The sequence below is a fragment of the Phascolarctos cinereus genome, unplaced genomic scaffold, assembly GCF_003287225.1.
Source record: "Phascolarctos cinereus isolate Bilbo 61053 unplaced genomic scaffold, phaCin_HiC Scaffold_3;HRSCAF=262, whole genome shotgun sequence".
Lineage (NCBI taxonomy): Eukaryota > Metazoa > Chordata > Mammalia > Diprotodontia > Phascolarctidae > Phascolarctos > Phascolarctos cinereus.
In genome coordinates this window covers 64,863,929-64,886,432 of record NW_027555736.1, presented here as the reverse complement: position 1 = coordinate 64,886,432, position 22,504 = coordinate 64,863,929, and the positions used below count along the sequence as shown (strand labels likewise).

At 36.6% G+C, this 22,504-nt stretch overlaps 1 pseudogene; it reads left to right on the top strand.

The window, feature by feature from the left end:
* Positions 1–2,909: 2,909 nt before the first annotated feature.
* On the top strand, positions 2,910–4,109 carry LOC144456387 (anillin pseudogene; annotated as a pseudogene).
* The last annotated feature ends 18,395 nt before the right edge of the window (positions 4,110–22,504 follow it).

Sequence of the window (22,504 nt, the reverse complement as noted above, 5' to 3'; positions counted from 1 at the left end):
TCATGACCAAACAGGAGATAGAGAACATTATGAAAAGCAAAATGGATAATTTTGATTACATTAAATTGAAAAGTTTTTGCACAAACAAAGCCAATGCAACTAAGATTAGAAGGAAGGTAGAAAATTGGGAAAGAATTTTTACAACCAGTCTCTCTGATAAAGGCCTCATTTCTAAAATATATAGAGAATTAAGACAAATTTATAAGAACACAAGCCATTCCCCAATTGATAAATGGTCAAAGGATATGAACAGACAGTTCTCAGATGAAGAAATTAAAGCCATCTATAGTCATATGAAAAAATGCTCTAAATCATTATTGATTAGAGAAATGCAAATCAAAACAACTCTGAGGTACCACATCACACCTATCAGATTGGCCAACATGACAAAACAGGAAAATGATAAATGTTGGAGAAGATATGGGAAAATTGGAACACTAATGCATTGTTGGTGGAGTTGTGAAATGATCCAACCATTTTGGAGAACAATTTGGAACTATGCCCAACAGGCTATAAAAATGTGCATACCCTTTGATCCAGCAATAGCACTTCTAGGACTATATTCCAAAGAGATCAAACAAATGGGAGAAGGACCCATGTACAAAAATATTCATAGCAGCTTTTGTTGTGGTGGCAAAGATTTGGAAATTGAGAGGATGCCCATCAATTGGGGAATGGCTGAGCAAGTTGTGGTATATGAATGTAATGGAATACTATTGTGCTATAAGAAATGATGAACAGACTGACTTCAGAAAAAACCTGGAAAGACTTGTATGGTCTGATGCTGAGTAAAGTGAGCAGAACCAAGAGAACTTTGTACACAATAACAGCCATGTTGTGCCATGACTAATATTGATAAACTTAACCCTTCTCAGCATTATAAGGATCTAAGACATCTCCAGAGGCCTTGGGATGGAAAATGCTGTCCACATCCAAAGAAAGAACTATGGAAGTTGAATCGCTATCATTTTTTTTTACTCTTCTGTTGAGTTTTGTTTCTTCTTTATGATGGTTCCCCCTATTGATTTTAATTTTTACTTACAACTTCACTAATGTGAAAATATGTTTAATAGGAATCTAAATGTACAGCCTATATTAAATTGTTTGCCATCTTGGGAAGGATGGTGGGGAGGAAATGGGAGAAAATTTAAAACTCAAAAGCGTATGGAAGTGCTTATTGATAAGTCAAATAAATTAACAAAATAAAATAAAATAAAATAATAAGAAAAAAAAGACTTATCATCTCTTCACTCCTAACATTTTCTCTGCCTGTCCTCCATGCCTGGACTACTCTCCCACCTCCACTTTGACTACTGACCTTTTTGGCTTCCTTTAATTCCCAACTAAAATTCTACCTTCTACATGGAGCTTTCAACATCCCCCCCCCCCAAATTGTAGAGGCTTCTCCCTCTGTTATTTTGTATTTATTATGTATGTATCTTGCTTTGTATATATTTACTTGACTGTTGTCTACCCCATTAGATTTTAATCTCCTTGAGGGCAGGGACTTTGTCTTTTGCCTCTTTTTGGATCCTCAATGCTTAGCACAGTGCCTGACACATTTTAGGCTTTTAATAAATGTTTATTGATCATTCAACATAAGTCAACTGGGCGTTGTGCTAGAGATGAACCTTTAAGAATTGTTCTCAATATTCCGTGAATGTGGGAGTTAGATAAACCTAGGAACAAAGATGTACTGCTAGAAAGACCTTGGAGGTCATGAAATTCAACTCCTTTATTTTATAGATAAGGAAACAGACCCTAAGAGGTTACATGATTTGTTCAATATCACAAAGCTAGTAGTAAATGTCAGAGTCAGGAGTCAAATCCATTTCCTTTAATTCTAAATCCATTACCAATTTCACTGTGCCAAGCTGCCTTCCTGAAAGGCTGACACAAAGGATTTCTATTCTATCTTTAAAAACAAAACAAACTAAATAAAACAAAACAGTAAAGTGAGTGCAAAAAAAATCCTTTTTTTTCCCTCTGGAACTAAACTTAAGGGCAATATTTTATCTACATTGTGAACTTTTCATCAAATTTATTTAGTGTCATATTTTTGCAGAATATTAATTCCTCTTAGCTTTCTGTCAAGGACATGGAAATTCAAGTCACAATGTTAGAGTGAAGAAACTAATAAGCCTGGGTTACTGTGGCATCTCTTTTTCCCTCTCTTTTGTCACTGACATTTTCAATTGGCGTCCCCTCCAAAAAAAAAAAGTGCTTTTCTTTGCATTACCTTGAAAAATAATCTTGTACTGGGTTGAACTGAGTTTTGAAAATAATGTTTTAGAAGGGGTGCTAGGCAGCACAGTGGATAAAACTCCAGCCTTGGAGTTCAAACGTGGCTCAGACACTTGACACTTACTATGTGGGTGACCCTGGGCAAGTCACTTAACTCTGATTGCCTCACCCCTAAAAAAAGAAAGAAAGAAAGAGAGAGAGAGAGAGAGAGAGAGAAGAGAGAGAGAGAGAGAGAGAGGAGAGAAGAAAGAAAGAAAAAGAAAGAAAGAAAGAAAGAAAGAAAGAAAGAAAGAAAGAAAAAGACAATAGTATTTTAGGTTAAATATATTGTTGCCTGAGATTGATTCTATTATGCAATGACAAGGCAAATTTAAATATATAATATTAATTATAATTAAAAGTATTATATGTATATGTATACACACACACACACACATAAATAAAGTTGTTGGAGGCAATGAGGGTTAAGTGACTTGCCCAACGTCACACAGCTAGCTGGTAGATGTCTGAAGCAGCATTTGAACTCAGATCCTTCTGACTTCAGGGTCACTGCTGTACCCCTTGCGCCATCTACCTGCCACCGTGAATGTATTTAAATTACAGTTTAACCATGATACTAACGTAATTTTGGTAATATAACACTAACTCTAAGCACTTTACCCGAAATGGGAAAAAAAAAACTGAACATCTGTCCTAATGAAAAGGCAAGATCTCTGAAAAAGTGTTACCATACGAGATTCCAAATTCTCCTTATTTGATTCTTGTTCTCTTACTTTCATTAGTTCGTATATTCTTTTTTGGCTAAAGAATCAAAATATCTTCAAGCTGAAGGCAGAGGGGCCTCAGCGACGGCTCCGAGCCAGAGCCGCCTCCAGCGAGGGGGCTCCATCGCGGGGCTCCGTCGCGCTCTCAGAGTTCCGGCTGCCTCTGAAATCCGTCTTTGTCTGTGACCCAGCTCAGAGCTCAAAAGCAACAAATTCCTACTTAATTATGCTGAAAGCAGGCGCCGAGAATATGGTCACAAAGCCATTGGCGAGCACGGCAGACTCTCTCATGGGAGATGCTCTGTCGTTCACCACAACGTTTACTCTGCAAGACGTGTCCAATGACTTTGAGATCAAAGTTGAAGTTCACAGTTTGGTCCAAAAGAGAGCTTCTTCAGGCCTGACAAAGAAGAGAAAGGAGTGCAAGGCCAAGGCCATCACTCCGAAGCGATTCTTGTCGTCTATCGCCACTAAAAGCAGTCTCCGTTCTTCAGTGACTGCGAGCCCGGGGTGGAAGGCTCTCCACGCTGTGTGCACCAGCAACTTTGTAATAGATGGGTCTCACACCCTCTCACTGCCTCCCATTGGGAGTACCAAATTTGCTTTGGACAAGATGCCTTTCTTGTGTTCTTTGGGAAGTCATATTTATTTAAAAATAAAGTGCCAGGTGAACTCATTTGTGGAAGAAAAGGGCTTTCTGACCATCTTTGAGGACGTCAGTGGGTTTGGAGACTGGCACAGGTGTTGGTGTGTTCTTTCTGGAAACTGCATCTCCTACTGGACCTCCACGGACGACGAGAAACGGAAGATCGCCTTAGGGAAGATAAACTTGGTCAACTGTACCAGCCGTCAGATAGAGCCAGTCAACCAAGAATTCTGTGCCCGACACAATACGTTTGAGCTAATTGCTGTCGGACCTCAGAGGGAAGATGCCAAAGAGACTCTAGTCAGTCAGTGCAGAGACGCTGTGTCACCAAGAATTGGCTGTCTGCCGATAATAAAGAAGAGCGGAACCTGTGGATGCAGAAACTGAACCTGGTGCTGGTGGACGTTCACCTCTGGTAGTCGGACGCCTGCTATAAGCCTGTAGGGAACTCCTGAGCTTGAGCCTGGGTATAGGGGCGGGGCCGGCTCTTTTAATGCCATCAGAGGGGTGCTAACTTGGGTCTTAGGCTTTGGACATCAAAGAGCCCACGGGTCTCGACTTTGTTATTACTGTTCTCTGTGAGTGCAGACCTTTCACTACTAACCTCTACTATGGTGCTCAAGGCCAACAGGGGAGCCAGCTTGGCACAGGACATGGCCCCAGCTTCCTGAGACTCCCTCTCCTAGTCAGTCTTTGTGGTTTTTCCTAAGTCTGGTTTGCAAATGAACATATTGGATTCTCCTCTTTGTGATGTGTGGGGGGTGGGGGTGGGGTGGGGTGGTGATGGTGCTTCGGGATAGGGAAGATGACCCCAAAGACCTGAGGGAGCAGCGCTCAGCTTCCCTGCTGTGGCTGGAGCTTGTGGGCGCCGGCCAGAGAGTAGGGAAGGCTGTTTCAGCAAGGCTTGGTTCAAATCAAAACTCTACTAAGGCATTTAGGACTTTTCCCCACAGTACTCCTCTAGCACCATGCGTCTTCCCTGCCAGAGGGGTAACGCAGAAGGATTCAGATGAGGCACTTAGGAAGCTGTTGGGTCACTCACCTCTTGCAGGCAGGAGGCCAGCTGTCTATGTCTTTGTGAAGCAGCTTGTAAACTTCTGGCCCCCAACTGCACTGGGATGAGATGTTGCAGGAATTGTTATGGAATTTTGATAGCAAATAATTTTTTACAAGCTGCTATGTACTAATGCTTTTCTTGCCAAAAGTTTGTTTTCTTTTTGTATCCTAAAATGGCAGCGTCTACACGCATTTTAAAATGATTTGTCAGAGAAACTTCAGGCATTGTGAAGCAGGGGCAATCAGCTGGGCACCATTTTAAATAGACTTGGAATATTTTCTCTGAATCTTAAATCTTTTGGCTCTCACTTAAAAACACTAATTTCCGTCATTGTTTTCTTTTATATGATATTATTTTTGGAAATCTAGTTTTTCTCAAATATATATCCTAAAAATATGTTTTATGTATTTACCCAAATAAATGTTTGTAAATATAAAAAAAATCAGAATATCTGATAATGGTAATATGAAATATTTTTATATTCATATACATTTTCCGTAAACTGTATTATTTGACATTTTCCGTGAGACTCCTAACTGTGGCTTTGTCTAGACACTCTGTAGAAGAATCATGTCCACTCTAATGGGAATTGTCAACTGAATCCACAATTCAGCTGTGGTCAGCTTTAGCAGTAGCAGAATCAAACAATCCTGTTTGTCCTGCTGACAAGTATATAGGTTAGAAACATTTAAACTCAATTACAGTGGAGTAATTAGCGTTACAAATACCTCAATACTAAATGCATAAAGATGGGATGTATCTGTTTATCTGATTGCTGTTCCTTTGCATTGAATCAGATAGAGAGCACTCAAGTGACTTTCCCTGTCTTCGACCCTCCTTTAGCCTAGACCTTTAATTTCAATGGTGTATACAATCCTTAATGAGGAAATCACCTGCGATAATGAAGATCTAAAACTTAACCTTAAAAAAGTTTCCCTATATACTTAGACGTTAAATGAGTTAACTTAGGGTGACAAAGCTACTATATTATATCACAGGTGGGACCTGAACTCGGGTCTTCTTGACTCTGACACTAGTTCTCTATCCTCTAAGCACCACTCTTTCCTCCAGATAATGCATGGAAAAAAATAAATGCTTATTTCATTCCTCTCTTCTTCACTTTTCCCACCTCCCACTCCCAATTTATGGTAACATAGCATATTACATGAGAACACAATGAAATAATAAGCTATCTTTGGAATAACAATCAAGCCAGGAACATTTAACCCAGGAAATGTATGTAAAATGCACTAATTGGATTCCTTCTTTTAAAAAAGGAAACTCATAAGTAGAAATTACTTCCATCATGCATATTAGTATACATTATGTATGAAGTTATCGCTCTTACCACCTGGTACAAAAATAATAGTATCTAGCTCTGCATATAATAGCACATATTTTTGTAACATTTGCTTGCATAGAGCTGCCTATCCCAACTAGATCTACTACATAATGTTTCATGTTATCTTTTCCTTTCTCTCTCTCTCTCTCTCTCTCTCTCTCTCTCTCTCTCTCTCTCTCTCTCTCTCTCTCTCTCTCTCTCCACAAATACACATATACATATATACACACATATATATGTATATATATACACACACACATTTATATATGTATATATATACACACACACACATTATATATATATATATATATACATATACATACGTATGTATATGTTTATATATATATATATATATATATATATATATATATATACATATACATACATATGTATATGCATAGGTACAACTATGCGTTTGTGGGCAGCTAGGTGCTATAGTGGATAGAGTGTTGGGCTTGAAATCATGAAGACTCATCTTCCTGAAATCAAATCTGGCCTCAGATATCTACTAGCTGGTTGACCCTGGACAAGTCACTTTAGCCTGTTTGCCTCAATTTCCTCATTTGTAAAATGAGCTGGAGAAGGAAGCAGGAAACCACTTTAGTATCTTTGCTAAGAACATCTCAAATGATGTCACAAAGACTTGGACATGATTAAAAAATGACGGAACAACAAAACACAATTGCATGTACTTATATATGAAGGCATTAATTCATTCAAACACATATGCAAAATAAAAATGGCTTCTGTATACAAAAGTATTTTTTCTACTAAATTTCATTTGTTAAATATTTGGGGAAGATGTTGCTCAAGATATCACTTATGTTGGAGCCAAGGAAAAGGGAGTGGGCAACAAAAAACAGTTCCTTCTAAACACTATCATAGCACCAAATTTTAGACACTCAAAGAGAATGAAAATTAGGAGGAAGAGGAGGTAGAGGGGGAAATGGAGAAGAAGAAGAAGAAGAAGAAGAAGAAGAAGAAGAAGAAGAAGAAGAAGAAGAAGAAGAAGAAGAAGAAGAAGAAGAAGAAGGAGGAGGAGGAGGAGGAGGAGGAGGAGGAGGAGTAATGCATTTATATAGCACTTAAGAGATTTGAATTGATTTATAAATATTATACCATTCTACCCTCCCAGACCTGGGAGTTGGTTGCTCTTATTATGCCATTTTACAGATGAAGCAACTAAGTCATACAGAGGTTAAGTGACTTGCCCAAGACTACAGAACTAGTAAGAGTCTAAGATGCAATTTGAACTGAGATCTTCCTGACTCCAGGCCCTAGCATGCTATCCACTGAACCACTTTGATGTTACCAGAAAGTATGTAACTAAATATGTGAGCCAGGTGAAATCAGTAAATTTCTGTACGGCTCAAGCATATGTCTAAGGAGATAACTTATGTATTTTGTCACAGATATATTGCAGTCAGTGATGGTAATGAGACACCCAACAGAAAGCCCCCATATTGCTGGAATAACATATGTTTTGCACTTGTATGGATATTTGTATACGGTTTCACAGAATCCAAAATGCATTTATCACCATCTTTTTTTTATGTGAAAATTTTTTAATGTGTTTTGCTTTTACATTAAAAATATTTCAAATTTTCTCCATTCCATGAGAGGTCTCATAGCAAAATAAAATCGTTAGGCAAAATTACATGAAAGTGACCTTTATTGAATGTGTATAATACCTTTCACATCTGTAGCATGCCCTTTATTTCTATGTTTTAATTGTTTTAACTAAACAAAAGCTTATTTTCTCTCCCTCCTGTTCTCTACACCATTAAAAAAAGAGAGAAAAGAAAAATGAATTCTGTGTAACAAATATGCATAATTAAGCAAACTAAATTACTTCAATGGCTGAATATATACACATATGTGTGTATATATGTGTGTGCGTGTGTATAGATACACACATATACATTTTTCATACATACATATACACACATTTTATATGTCTCTATTATATTATATGCAAGTATATGAATATATATGTGTATAATTTACATGCATATTGTTATTATTGTTGAGTTGTTGTATCTGACTCTTCATGACCTCATTTGGGGTTTTCTTAGCAAAGATACTGGAGTGGCTTGCCATTTCCTTCTCTAGCTCATTTTATAGATGAGGAATTGAGAGAAACAGGGTTAAGTGACTTGCCCAGGGTCACCCAGCTAGTAAGTGTATAAGGCCATATTTGAACTCAAGTCCTTCTGACTCCAGGACCAGTGTTCTTTCCTCTTTGCCACCAAGCTCATACACACACACACACACACACACACACACACATACACACACACACGATTTAGAGTACAGAATCATGTGTATATATATATATATATATATATATATATATACATATATATATATACATATACACACATACACATATACATATACATATATATATATACAAATGTGTGCATAAATAAAAAATACTATATATTATTATATATTCTAAATCCATCTATACTCTGAATCCTCTCTGTCAGGAAGGGTAAAATATGTATCATCATCAATCCCTTGGAATCATGGATGGCCATTGTATTGATCAAAGTTCTTACAGTTTTTAAAATTATTTGTAGTTATTAGCATTGTGGTCATACATACTGTACTCTTGGTTCTCATTTCGTTCTTTATTTTTAAAATTCTCAAATTTTTCTAATATTGATGATTGTTTTTCTCTGTTTCTGCTTACCTTAATCTGTTAAATAAGCTATTACATGTTGTTTTAAAGTGATTTTCCCCTAATTTCTTACAGCACATTGGTATTTCATATCTTTCACCAACTACAATTTATTTAGCTATTCCTCAATTAGTTGGCATCACTTCAGTTTCCAGGGTATTGCTGTTGTCATGAGAAGGGCTGCTATAAATATTTTTGTGCATATAGGACTTTTTCATGTTGTTGTGGTTGTTGTTTTTTTTCTTTTTCTGATCACTTTTGGGAATAAGCCATCAGTGGGTTGAAGCACATGCACTGTTTATAAAATAACTTTTTGTATATAATAGCAAATGCTTTCCAGAATGGTTGTACAACCATATTTTTTTTTATTCAGATAGCACACGTGCTATTATCATTGATATGCAAGTGAATGAACTTAAGCTGAAAGAGGTTAGACAGTGTTTCCAGAGATAATAGGAATACATGTTAGTTATGGGACTTGAGCCCAGATATTGGACCTCCTAGTCTAATTCTCTTCCCAGTGTATCACAACGCTTCCTCTCAACTATAGTAGAAGTCAATTTACTTTTGCCAAGAACTCCTTATGTCATCATTGTATTTGGAGCAGGAAGTGACCTTAGAAACCAATTGGTATAAACTACTCATTTGATAGATGAAGAAGCTAAAACCCAGAGAGACTGGGGCATTTGCCCAAAGTCATCAAAATAAGAAATTAAAAGTGGGCTAATCGCACTTTTAACCTAATAACCTGCAGTCTTCTGCTATACCATGCTAGTTCAATAATTTCCCTTTGCAAATGAAGAAACCCTGAGAGGTAAAGGGCCCGAGGTCATTCCAAAAGTTAGTTTCTTGTTTTTCTGTTGAAGAGATTCACAGGTCCTCCTCCCTCTTCCAGAGCAATTAAGGACTGTTTGTCTTCTCCAGCCTTGTTTCAGCACTCCTCTGTTCCCCAAACCAAGCTCAAAATGCTTTAGGAACCAAGGAAGCAGCTGTCTCTATTCATGTGTTTGCCAAATGGATTTGTCATAAAACATTCATCATATATGCTGCTCTCAAAGGAATAGATTTGTTGAAGTGATTTTGGTTTGAGTGGTTAACTCACAGTTAAATACAGGTGGTAGGAACATTGCAAGGGAATATTATGCCTCAAAACAATCAACTCAGGACCCATACTCTCAAAGTATTTTCATAAATTTGGAGAGAAATTAGATTCTGCCTCTTGAGGTAACTGAGCTTCTCCACTGCCTCTCATCTCCTTTCCTTTACCATAAAGCTTGGTAACATTTGTGCCAGCAAATAAAACTTGTATCAATGAAAACTTTACTCAAATTTCACTGCTAACTAGGATACCTAGCTTCATCCCTTATCACAAGCTGTGTGACCTTGAACAGGTTCTCTAGTCTTCAATGTCCCCATCTGTCTCACAAGGGGATTTAGCTTTTATGTTTCTTCTGTAGTAATTCATGTACTGAATTACTATAATTCCACAGAACTGCACTATTAAGCTTCCCAGTCCAAATGACAATATGGCTAGGAGAAAGGTGAAATGATGTAATGGCATCTGGCAAACACACGAAGTTACTGCTTAGGATATTCATTTATTTTAAAGAACAAGAAAATTGTAGTTTAATCTTTTGAAAATCAAGCGTCTGAATGTTAGATATCTGCTCAAAAAGTTATATTTCCCAAAGAGAATTTGCATTAAATTCTCTAGAATTAGGAGAATCACTCCTGTCCATGTTGTTCCTTTATTTCACATGAAGTCAGAAATATTGTCAAGTGATGTGAAGAAACAAGTGAGATTTCTAAAAGGGGATTGGTTTTGTCCTGAGACCATGTATTAATAGGATTTAGTGACACTAAAAACACTGCATCCTGTAAGCCCGCTGAGCCTCACCCGCGGGAAGGACGCTTCGCCCGGGAAAATCTTTACACAATTCAAGTTTGTACGGGCTGCAACGGGGCTCCCAGCCGTTGATTGACTTTGGAGGTTCCCTTGAATTGATGCCCATATGAATCAAGATTCTGTGGAACGTGAGTATAATGCCCGTGCTGATGAATTATCCAAACTTCAAGGAAAAGCTTTAAAGGTCACCCCCAGAGAGGAAAATGAAACACAATTAGGAAAATGGGTCCATATCACCGCAGGACATCTTGGCGCTCTTGCATCTTACAGTGTTTTACAGTGTTTGCCTGCTATACGCTAACTATGGCATGAACTCCAGGTATTCCAGTGGGGAATCGGCAGCAAGGACCGCGTACTGATTCCATCTACGTTGGTGAAAACAACACCCAGATCATGAATTGGTCATACCCATTCAACGTAGAAGTTTGGGACGCCCCTCTATTTCCCCTAATGAGAGTCAATTTAACTAGTTTTAATCTAACTGTAACTGCAGCAAACGGTACCAATATATCCTGTACCCTTACAAGTTGGCCACCTAGTCCATATTTTCCTAAAAGGTTAAGATCTGTAACATATAATTGGACACAAGTAAACTCCACCTACACTGTCTCACTATCACAAGCGGACGACAGAAAATATTTTTATTGTCGTAACACCTCCAATGGGCTGTATGAAGAATATCTAAACCAATTAGTATGGGTTGTACCTGTGACTCCGAAACCTCCTGGAATAATTCGTGTCCCCCGCTCATGTACTAACACCTCTATCTTGCAACACAAAATAGTGTTTCATTATAATGTAACTTTTCCCTCTTTAGAAAGTTGTGTCAGGAAAAAAAGAGCTTGGTATGATACATTACTTGGTGGTGCAGGAACTGGTTTGGGTATAGTTAATTCTATAGACCTTGAGACCTTGGCTAGCAGACTGCGCAGTGCTGGACAAGATGTTTCTCAAGCTTTGACTGTGAATGCCCAATGGTTACCCACAACGATCCTGCCACACCAAAATACATTACAATATCAAGGCCAATTTTTACAAGTCTTTAATAATAGCATCCTCGTTAATTTACACCTTATGAAAAACATTAGTGTTTTATTTAATTGGACTAAATGTTCCTTGCAAAACTTATATACCCTCATACAGAAGGAAAATGCCCAAAGATTACTACAGGAAGGTAACTCTCACATATGGAACGATATACTTGACTTGTCAGATGTATGGAAAAAGCAAAAACCTGAGAATGCTAGATGCACTCCACTTTGGTGCGCTGGAACTATTATACTCTACCAAGTTAAACTTGGACTGTTATGTGCCAATTTCATGTAATACCTTTTGTCTTACATAAATACTTTGCTTTACCTCATATCTATGGAAACTATATAGATTGGTATAATGTAACTCATACTCTGTCTGATTGTGTTGTAACTAATGGAGGGATTGTTTGTGGGATGATGACTCGGCAGATGGAACCCTGCCTTCTCTCACATTCATCCAATTTGTGTGATCTAACTTTATACCCAGTGAGTAACTTTTCTATGATATATGAAGTATCTACTCAATATTGTATAGCTCTAATAATCACTCTGACCTTCTATCTGTAAATGTTACTACTGTCCATTTTCTGGTTGCTTATCCAATGTATCTTTCCTACGCTGGCAAGGAAATGATTTTTACTTTCCACCAGACACTAACCTAGTTAAAAATTTTGCTTGGGTACCCCAATCTTTGCCTCTACCTCATGTGTCTCTATCTCTATATCCCCTTATGAACATCTTGAATCAGTCGACTGAAATCAAAAAGTTATTAGAGTCCAACCAACGCGCGTTAAATGAACATCGAATACAGACTCTTATAGCCGCAGGAAGACTAGTCGAAGCTTCTCATTTAGTGATCTCAGATACTAATCATCATTGGTATGATTTTCTTTTTAAATCTCCTACTGCTACTATGTATTTTAATTCCTTAGCTACCCCCATACTACTACTTGCTTTGTTCTTTTTATGTCTTTGTATATGCAATTGTTGTATGTATACCAAAATACGCACTATATACACTCATGTCACACCTTTGCCCCTCACCTATTATTCTCATGATCTTAAGGCCAAGTGAAATGGAAATTGGAAATTCCCCTTTAAATTAATAAGATCACTCAAATAAATAGGTTCAGTTCAAATCTCGGTCATGACCGTTCCATATCTCCTGAGTGTTCTTGGCCTAGCATTCCAGGAACTAGCCATTCCTAGGTCACGTTGACATGGAGGGTTGGCTCCTCTCCTTGTGAGACGTGATGTTATTAAAAAACAAAATACCAAGCCTCAGGCGGATGGGAGCGTGGCTAAGGTCAGATGTGTATTGGACAAACCATGAATAGCGCATGCATCAAAAAGGGGCTTCTTGGCCCCAAGCCTTCTTTGTTTAGAACAATATAAAAACACTGCGTCCTGTAAGCCCGCTGAGCCTCACCCGCGGGAAGGACGCTTCGCCCGGGAAAATCTTTACACAATTCAAGTTTGTACAGGCTGCAACGGGGCTCCCAGCCGTTGATTGATTTTGGAGGTTCCCTTGAATTGGTGATGTATTCTCTTCCATTACCGACTCTCTTGATCGGTGCTATATTATTGATTGTTCTTATTGTTATATGCTTTCTATGCAAATTCAAACTATCTGTGCTTTGCTTCTTCTAAATAAATTATCTATTTCTTATTATTTTCTGGTGCATTGGAGAGTGTCATTTATAGGAGCGAATCCGAACCTCACTAAATCCTATTAATACAGACCACCTGATACTTGGGAATATATGGCTCAGTAGGTAATACATCTCCTGTGGCCCAAGTATCCTCTTGGTTGTGAATGACAATATTATATAGTGTGTCCAAAAGTCTTAGTGCTGTTTTAAGACTAAGATTTTTAGGACATCTTATATGAATGAGCCATGTGCCTGCTGTTTTGAGGAAGAAAATATAGAAAATTTCAAACAAATATAAAAATATCACATGAAATCAATAGCATATATTGTCATTTCACAAAACTACTAAGCTTCACAAAATATTTTCCACCATTTATTTTATACACATATTTACAAATAGAATAGGGCTTATTATTGTTGAATTATTATTGTTGTGTCAACGAATTTCAGCATTGAGTACAAGGGGAAAAAATCACCTCTTCCCTGAACTATTGCAATAGCTACCCAATTGGTGTCCTTGCTTTAAACAACTTCCATGCAGCTGCCAAAATAATAATCCTAAATCACTGGTCTAACCATATCACATCCCTGCTCAGTAAACTCCCAAAGGTTCTCCATTACATCTGTAAACATGAATAAACTCCTGTTTGGTATTTAAAACCCCTTACCACCTGGCTGCATCCTATCTCTCCAGGCTTATTATACATTGCTGCCCTTCATATGTTCTTCAGTTCAGCAAGCCTAGCCTCTTTGCTATTCTTCATACATGATGTTCCATTTACCACATAGGTGACTTTACAGAGCTGTCTGCTATGCCAGGAAAGTACTCTTACCAAGCTCTTAGAATTCATTTTTTTTTCTTTTTTCATTTAAGCAATGCCTCTTCCTGCCCGAGGTCTTCACTGACCCTTTGAGCTGCTGTTAACTCCCAGCACAACATAATCTTGTATTTATCAGCACAAATTTTGTATGTGACTATAATTGTTCATTCTTATTCCCCCTGATGGAGTGTAAGCTCATTTGATTAGGGAATACTTTTGGTTTAGTACTGTACCCTCAGTACCCAGCACAGTGTCTGGAATAAAGTAGGCACTTAAAACCTTGTTGATTGATTAAATCCTTGAATTTGAAGGGATATCACAAGTTAGGCATTTCAGCTACTACCAAAACTTTTAAATATCCTGCCAACACATTATCCCATTTCTGTTGTAACATCCTCAGCAATATAGAACACATCATCTCATTAGCTAAATCCATTCCATTGCTGAGATAGATTTAATTATTTGGAAGCCCTTTTATATTGGGGAAAAAATTCCCCTTTTAATTAGGAACCATTGATCCTAGATCACCCCTTCAGAGCCATGTAGAATAAATCCAATCTCTTCCATGAAGCATTCATGGGAATATTTGAAGGTAGCTATTAGGTATCAAGTAAAGTCTTCTTTTTTCCAGGGTAGCCTTTCGTTCTCCATAGGAATGAATTAATTTATCAACATTCTGGCTATACTTCTCAGATAACTTAAGCTTAACAATACCCCTTTTAAAACCAACAGTCAAGGACTAAGTACATTAGCAACAGAGCAGTCAGTTATCACTATAAAAGTATTCTTGACAGAGTCCAGTACTGAGTCTTTTGAAGGCAACCCACTCCAAAGAAAGGTGAAAGCTTTATTCCAAGTCATTAAGTATCAGACAAGTTTCTGAGCCTTAGGGAAAAGTTTATGGTCATTAGTCATTTCACCCAGTGACTCCAATGCCCTTCTATCAATCTTGTCTGTTCCCAAAGACCCAGACGCATGAGACTAGTGACTCTCAGAAGATTACTCCTTGATCAAGATAAGCAAAAGGCACACACTCTGGGGCTCCAGACTTCTCATGAAATCACAGGGTATTCTTTTAAGAGAAAGGAATGCAAAAATCCCTGAGACCAGTATGGTTACCAACTTGGTACAGAAATCCCTCCAAAGATGCACACACCTTCATACTGCTCAGTTTCTTGAATGATGCTTTAAGATAGTGCTGATCATCTACAGTCTCCAAAGCTCTACTTTACTGGGACCTCACATAGTCCTGGAAAACTAATATGAACTCTTGATCATGGCTTCAAGTCATTCATTTTACAAGGAAAAAGTACATAATTCTGTTGAGTAGCCTGGCATTCTTTTACAATCTTTTTAATGTCAGGATTAGTTCCAGGACATCAGGTATAAATTATACAGTCAGAACTTTCAAATGAACAATTCTTGGATGTGTTGCACAAAAAAAAAAAGCATCCAAGAAAACTTGATAAGTGACTTCTGAAATAATTAAGCTATCTTTGTTTATGAGCAAATAACTCATGTTGATGACTTGAATTCCTCAGGCAGTCTTCTCTTGGCCAAGATCCTTAAAATACAGTTTAAGGTATAGGAAAATCTGGGACCTTGCCCAGATAATTATGTGATTTGATCAGCTTGAAAAGTTAGGTCAGGGAAGCATTACACCAACAGAGCTCTCAGAAGCTAGTGCATCATAATCTCAGAGAGACTTTAGATAGCCAGCATCCCGTGGCATCAGAATTATATATCTATATATATAAATTATCTATCTATAAATTATACATATGTATATATATATACGCATATACATGTACATGTATATACATATTTACATGTACATATATATGTACATATATATACATATATATGTATATATATACATATATATATGTATATATATGTATATATATACACATATATATGTATATATATGTATATACATATATATGTATATATATGTATATATGTATATATATATATATAAGATTTATAGCTAAAATAGATCTCAATAAAAGAGTCCAGGGCATATTATCATTGGGAGGGCATCCCCATAAATGTTTGCATTACATTTAGAGGATATAAATTCTAAAATCCCAGGCATAGACCTACAGTAGTTGTCAAACTTTTCAAGCATCCCAGTAAGAGGCACATAGGTCAATAAGTTCATGGTCCTCAGTTGTAGAGTACATTGTTTTACTATAGTGAGCTCTTTCGTAAGAAGAAGGATGCACAATCAGTTGTTGCATTATACCCACAAAATCTTTTTTTTTTTTTAAGTGAAGGGAGGCTTAGAAAGCTGGAACTCATATAGAAGCATGGCCTCATAAACAATTAGAGTTTGAAGGAACTTTAGAGATTATATAATCCAATGGCCACCTTAATTATAAATCAACCACAACACATTAGACTATTCTAAACTGAAGAAATTGACCCCTATATTTTTATTTTATTTTTTAACTGAACAAAAGCCTATTTTCTCTCCCTCCTGTTCTCTACACCATTAAAAAAAGAAAAAAGAAAAACAAAATCTGTGTAACAAATGTGCACAATCAAGCAAAATAAATTACTTAAATGACTGAATATATGTACATATATGTGTATATACATACATACGTATACTCCCATTCATTCATACATGTACACACATTATATTTGTCTCTATATTATATACATGTATTCGAGTATATATGTGCATAATTTTACAAATACGTTATTATTGTTGTTGAGTTATTGTTGTGTTCAACTCTACATGACCCCATTTGGGTTTTTTTTAGCAAAGATACTGGAATAGTTTGGCATTTCCTTCTCTAGCTCATTTTACAGATGAGGAAACTGAGGTAAACAAAGTTAAGTGACTTGCCTAGGGTCACCCAACTGGTAAGTGTCTGAGGACAGATTTGAACTCACGTCTTCCTGACTCCAGGCTCAGTGCTCTATTCGCTGCCACCTAGTGGCGCTTGACACACTAAAGAAGCTCACACACTTTTTTTCTCATTTAAATAATAAAGATTAGGCAATGTGAAATCCTAACTGTACACATCTTGATGTATTTAGGACAGCCCACTCATATGATAGCACTTCTTGTAGAATCTGCTATTCATATCCTTGAATTTACAAGAAAAACATTGCTGTAGCCCTCTGATGCCTGAATATGAAATGTTGAAACCATACATTGATATGTGTAAGCAAGGTTTTCATGAATTCTGCTTAACATTGGGGAAAGATTCTTTGCCTCCACTTTGCAGACAGTTTATATTTTTAGTTGCTCCTTTATTTTTGGGAGGAAAACACAATCTTATGAACTGGATTCCTATCTTGTTTTGATGCTCCAATAGACCTGTGTTTTCATCGCTGTGAGAATTTCCTCCAATTCTGCAAGTCAAAACCTATACATACCTACTGATTCTATGTGACACTCATCCACATTCTCCCATAAGTTGACCACAGGGGATCCAAGCAATATTTTTATTTTTTCCTAGTGTTCTTCTGATTTTATAAGGACACTGATGAAGCATATGGAGGTTATGTACTAATTATCTCTCACTCTCATTACGTGTCCCACCCATCTTTTTTTTTTTCAGTCATAACTTTCTGTGATGGTATCCCTTTTTTCTACCTCTCCTTTGTAAATATGAATTTATAATGTATTGATGCCTGCTTATACCTGCTATGTACCTCCTTAATTAACCTTCTGCTGACACTCAACTTCAATTCTTCAGGAACCATAATGTTTTGTATATAGTTCTTCAAAGACTATAGTGAAGGCATAGAATTTCACTAAAAGAAAATTATCATAAATTTCAGATGTAGTTGAGTCAATAGTTGCAGTTATGATAATATCATTCCATTATTCAATCATTAACGATTTAATGATCTATAAAGTGCCATACTTCTAAAAAGAAGTATTGAGTATTATGTGACCAGGCCCTCCAGATCTCTATCAGTATAGAGAAGGATCTGGCATGTCGTAGGCATTACTGGGAATCATAAACAAGAGACTTCATGAGCTATTCAGTTATTGGGATAGGAACAATCCAGCGCAATTCCTCATTCTTAGGACAGGGTAGAATTGAGAAGGAAAAAGAAAACTTGATCATCACATCAATGTTTAATAAATAGATACATAGATTGATAGTCTGAACAGTTCTGGAACATTCCTTCTTCCACATTGCTATGAGAGATTGGCCGAAAAAAAAAATTGTCTTTGGAGTATAGGTTGACATATCGCAACAGGCTTACTGTCAAATAGACTTAAAAAAAAAAAACATGGAAACACAAAATCTTAGAATGAGGTGAAGGGGACCCCAGTGGTCATCTGGTTCAACTCCTACCCTAAAGTATGCCAAGCAAAACAGACCTCAAAAATCAGCAAAAAGATGCAGAATCTACTTCTCTTGGAGGGAGTCCATTCTACTTTTAGAAAGATTTGCTTTTCAGGATCTTTTCTCTTAAATCAGGCCCAAATTTGCCTCTGTATCGTCCACTCCTTGTTCCTGGTTCCATCCTATAAAGTCAGTGAGAAAAAGGCCCATCCCCCTTTCTCATCATGGTCTTTCAATATTTGTAGATATCATCTCTCTCCCACCTTAGATTTCTCTTCTCCAAGCTAAGCATCCCTACTTCCTTCAACCACATTTTCTAATGAAAACATCTATTTGTTGCTGAGAAGATTAATGTACTGGGTGAGTTGGACTGTGTGATATGTTTCCTTTCATCTGTGACATCCAATAATTCTAATTCAAACCCATTTACTTGCTGCAGAAGACAATGCCCACACCCCCGGTTACATTTGAAGCCATAGGCATACTGAATTACTGAAGAATAAGAATAATTTGGGACAGCTAGATGGTATGATGGATAGAACACTGGGCTTGGAATTATGAAGACTCATTTATCTTTATGATTTCAAGTCTAGCCCCAGACACTAACTAGATGTGTGATTCTGGACAAGTCACTTAACCCTGTTTACCTCAGTTCCTCATCTGTAAAATACACTGCAGAAGGAAATGGCAAACCACTCTAGTATCTTTGATAAGAAAATCCCAAATGAGGTCATAAAGAGTTGAATAATACTGAAATAACTCAACAATAACAAAACAATAATGATCGTAAGATCTAGTTCACAAGCAAATTTGTCAGAGAAAAAAATGCTTTAGGAGTTTAAGACTGCTTTCCAAATGTTGCTCTAGCATTCTGTTTCACCTGATACCATTTACTAGGGATATGATTATAGGATAATTTTTTTTCACAAATGTTGACTAATCAAGGGCTGAATATTCACTTTAGCAACATCAGTCATAGGACCATTTTGTCAGAAAAAAAAAAGATTCATGATATAATTTCTACTTCTTTCTAAAAGAAGAGGATAATAATAGTAGGGAGGTGACTTAAATGGAAAGTCATTTTTTTTTTTAAGATAGCCTCTATGTAGGATCTTACAAGGACGAATTGATGAAGCCATAGGCTCTCTTTATGAGCATTGCTAGGGGAGTCATTTATGTGCCTTCCAGATTTGCATGAAAAACTCTGACACAGTAATTTTCCCATATCACAAAAGAAAGTGCACGGTCCAGTCATGTTCAGATGACAGAATTTATCTTTGATGATGTAATGGTTTCTTCTAAAAAAATGGAATGGTTCAATATACAAGAAGCAAGTGAAAATAACAGGTGAAGTGCTTAAGTCTATGTATGTAAGCAGGAGTTAAAGCTCAAAGTACAGCAAGGAGAATTAAAATATTTTTAATGCATTGTTGGCTTTTGGTGACATTAAAACAAGCCTGCAGAATTTTTTAAGGAGAATTTGCTTCTACTATCCTTAACATGGACTGAAAGAAAACCAGCTTTTGATCTTGTAGAGGTGAGAAATTAGAACGAAACAAAACAAAAACGAAAAATCTGAAAGAGGGGAAAAAAACCTTCTTTATCATCTTGATCTCTTCTGTAATGAAACATCACTGAGAGAGTTTAAAAGAAAGGTCACCTTTTATTAGGAGGAGAAAAATTATGCTGATAATTGATGGCCTGTGTCATTTATAAAGTGAACTCAAATCTGGTACCATCAACATCTAGAAATAGTTTCTGTCTTACAATAGGTTGACAACAGACAGGGAAATAGCAGAGGACATTTAACTGATGGTTTATCTCTGATTTGGACAAAGGCTTATCCTTGACACTATTTAAATTATACAGACACTTTAAAGACATTAATTGAAACAAAGAAGTGACTTATCAGTTGAATGGGGAAAAGACAAATAAAGCCAAGCACTGCAGTGATTCCAAATATTTTATAGAAAAAAGTATCTGTACCTAGTCTTCTCAGGGGTTATGCATCCTGAAGGAATTTTATAAGCTACATGTATGTCTGACACATGCAGGTTATAAAAGCATATAAATGAGTATATAGGTGGCATTATAATTGGTAAACTTTTGATCTTGGGGGTCAAAAAGGTGGGGGTTTACATCCTATCCCTTGACTCTAGTTTTAAGACATAGGGAAAGTCACTTACAGTTTATATGCTGAAGCAACTGAGTCATAAGTTGGTAGAGAAAGTTAACAAATCAGTTTTCCCTCCACTAAAATCATATATCCTTTGCTTTTTTGCATAAAATTGCAAACAATTTATTGCCGTACCACCCATGATGATTAAAACCTCTATCGTATGCAGGATAAAGTTCAACATTTTTGTACCATTCCAGGCTTTGCACAATCAAACACCAATCAGCTATCCCATCATCAACTCCTTTATTTTACCCAAATTAATCTACTTGCATTCCCTGAACTAGCAATGTACTTCCTGCTCTTCTTCACACTTTTGCTCCTTATATTTTCTCAACCTACACACCCTTTGGATCACCCTCATTGGTCCAAATATTAGTCATGCTTCACAGGAGCCGTGAATCTTTATGAAGTTTTTCTTAGTTCATACAAATGTAACTCTGAACTTACACTACTTCTTTTTTTAAAATTTTTAGTCATGGATCCTGGGATTCAAATCCCAGTACTGCCATTTATTATTATTATTATTAGTTTTTAATATGCTCATTTTTTGTTAAATATTTCCTAATTACAAGTAAAATATTAAAAAGCATTAAAAAAATTTTGAATTCCAAATTTTCTCCCTTTCTCCTTTCCCCTTCCTTGTGAAGACAATTTTATGTCAATTATACATGTGAAATCATGTAAAGCATATTTTCATATTAGCCATGTTTCAAAAGAAAACAGAAAAAAGACAAAAAAATATGCTTCATTCTACAGAGTTTATCAGTTTTCTTTCATTTCCCTTTTTTGTTTGTTTTTTGATACCTAGTATCATATCTTCCATTTATAACATTATTTGCCTTGGAATTTACCCTTAAAATGTTTCATCAAAAGATATATGTGAGGAGAATCAATTAAAGTTATTAGGTAAACTATGTCTGTCTTTGAAAACGAGGAGACTTAAAATTCATACCAATTCTGATATTCTTTCTACTATTTCTTGAAAATGAATTTATGTGTCACTTTCATCAACAATGATAATTATATATTATACAACTCTGGGGTGACCCCCCTCTCTGAATATAACATTTTTCACCATGGGCCCTTTGGATTTGTCTTGGATCATTGTCTTGATCAGAGTAGCTAAGTGTTTCACAGTTTATTATTACAATATTGTTTTTACTGTCTATAATTCTGGTTCTGCTCACTTCATTTTGCATGAGTTCATATAAGTCTTCCCAGTTTTTTTCTGAAACCATCCTGCACATCATTTCTTGGTTTTTGTTGTTTGTTTGTTTTTGTTTTTGTTTTAGGCAATTGGGGTTAAGTGACTCGCCCAGGGTCACACAGCTAGTAAGTGTCAAGTGTTTGGTCTGAGGCCGGATTTGAACTCAGGTCCTCCTGAGTGCTCTATCCACTGTGCCACCTGCACATCATTTCTCACAGCACAACAGTATTCCAACATGATCATATAGCACAACTTGTTTACCATTCCCCAATTGATGAGCATCCCTTCAATTTGCAATTCTTTGCTATCACAAAAAGAACTGCTATCAATATTTTTGTACAAATAGGTCCTTTATTCTTTTCTTTGAGATACAGACCTAGCCTAGTTTTATAGCTTTTTGGGTGTAGTTCAAAATTGTTCTCTGGAATGGTTGTACTATTCACAACTCCATCAACAATGCATTAGTGTCACAATTTATCCATATCTTCTCCAGCATTCTTCATTTTCCTTTTCTGTCCTGTTATCCAGTCTCATAGGTTTGAGGGGGTCTCTTAACTTGCATTTCTCTAATCAGTGGTGATTTAGAGCATTTTTATATGACCATTGATAATACTTTTTATTTATATTGTTCCACTGTCAATTAATTA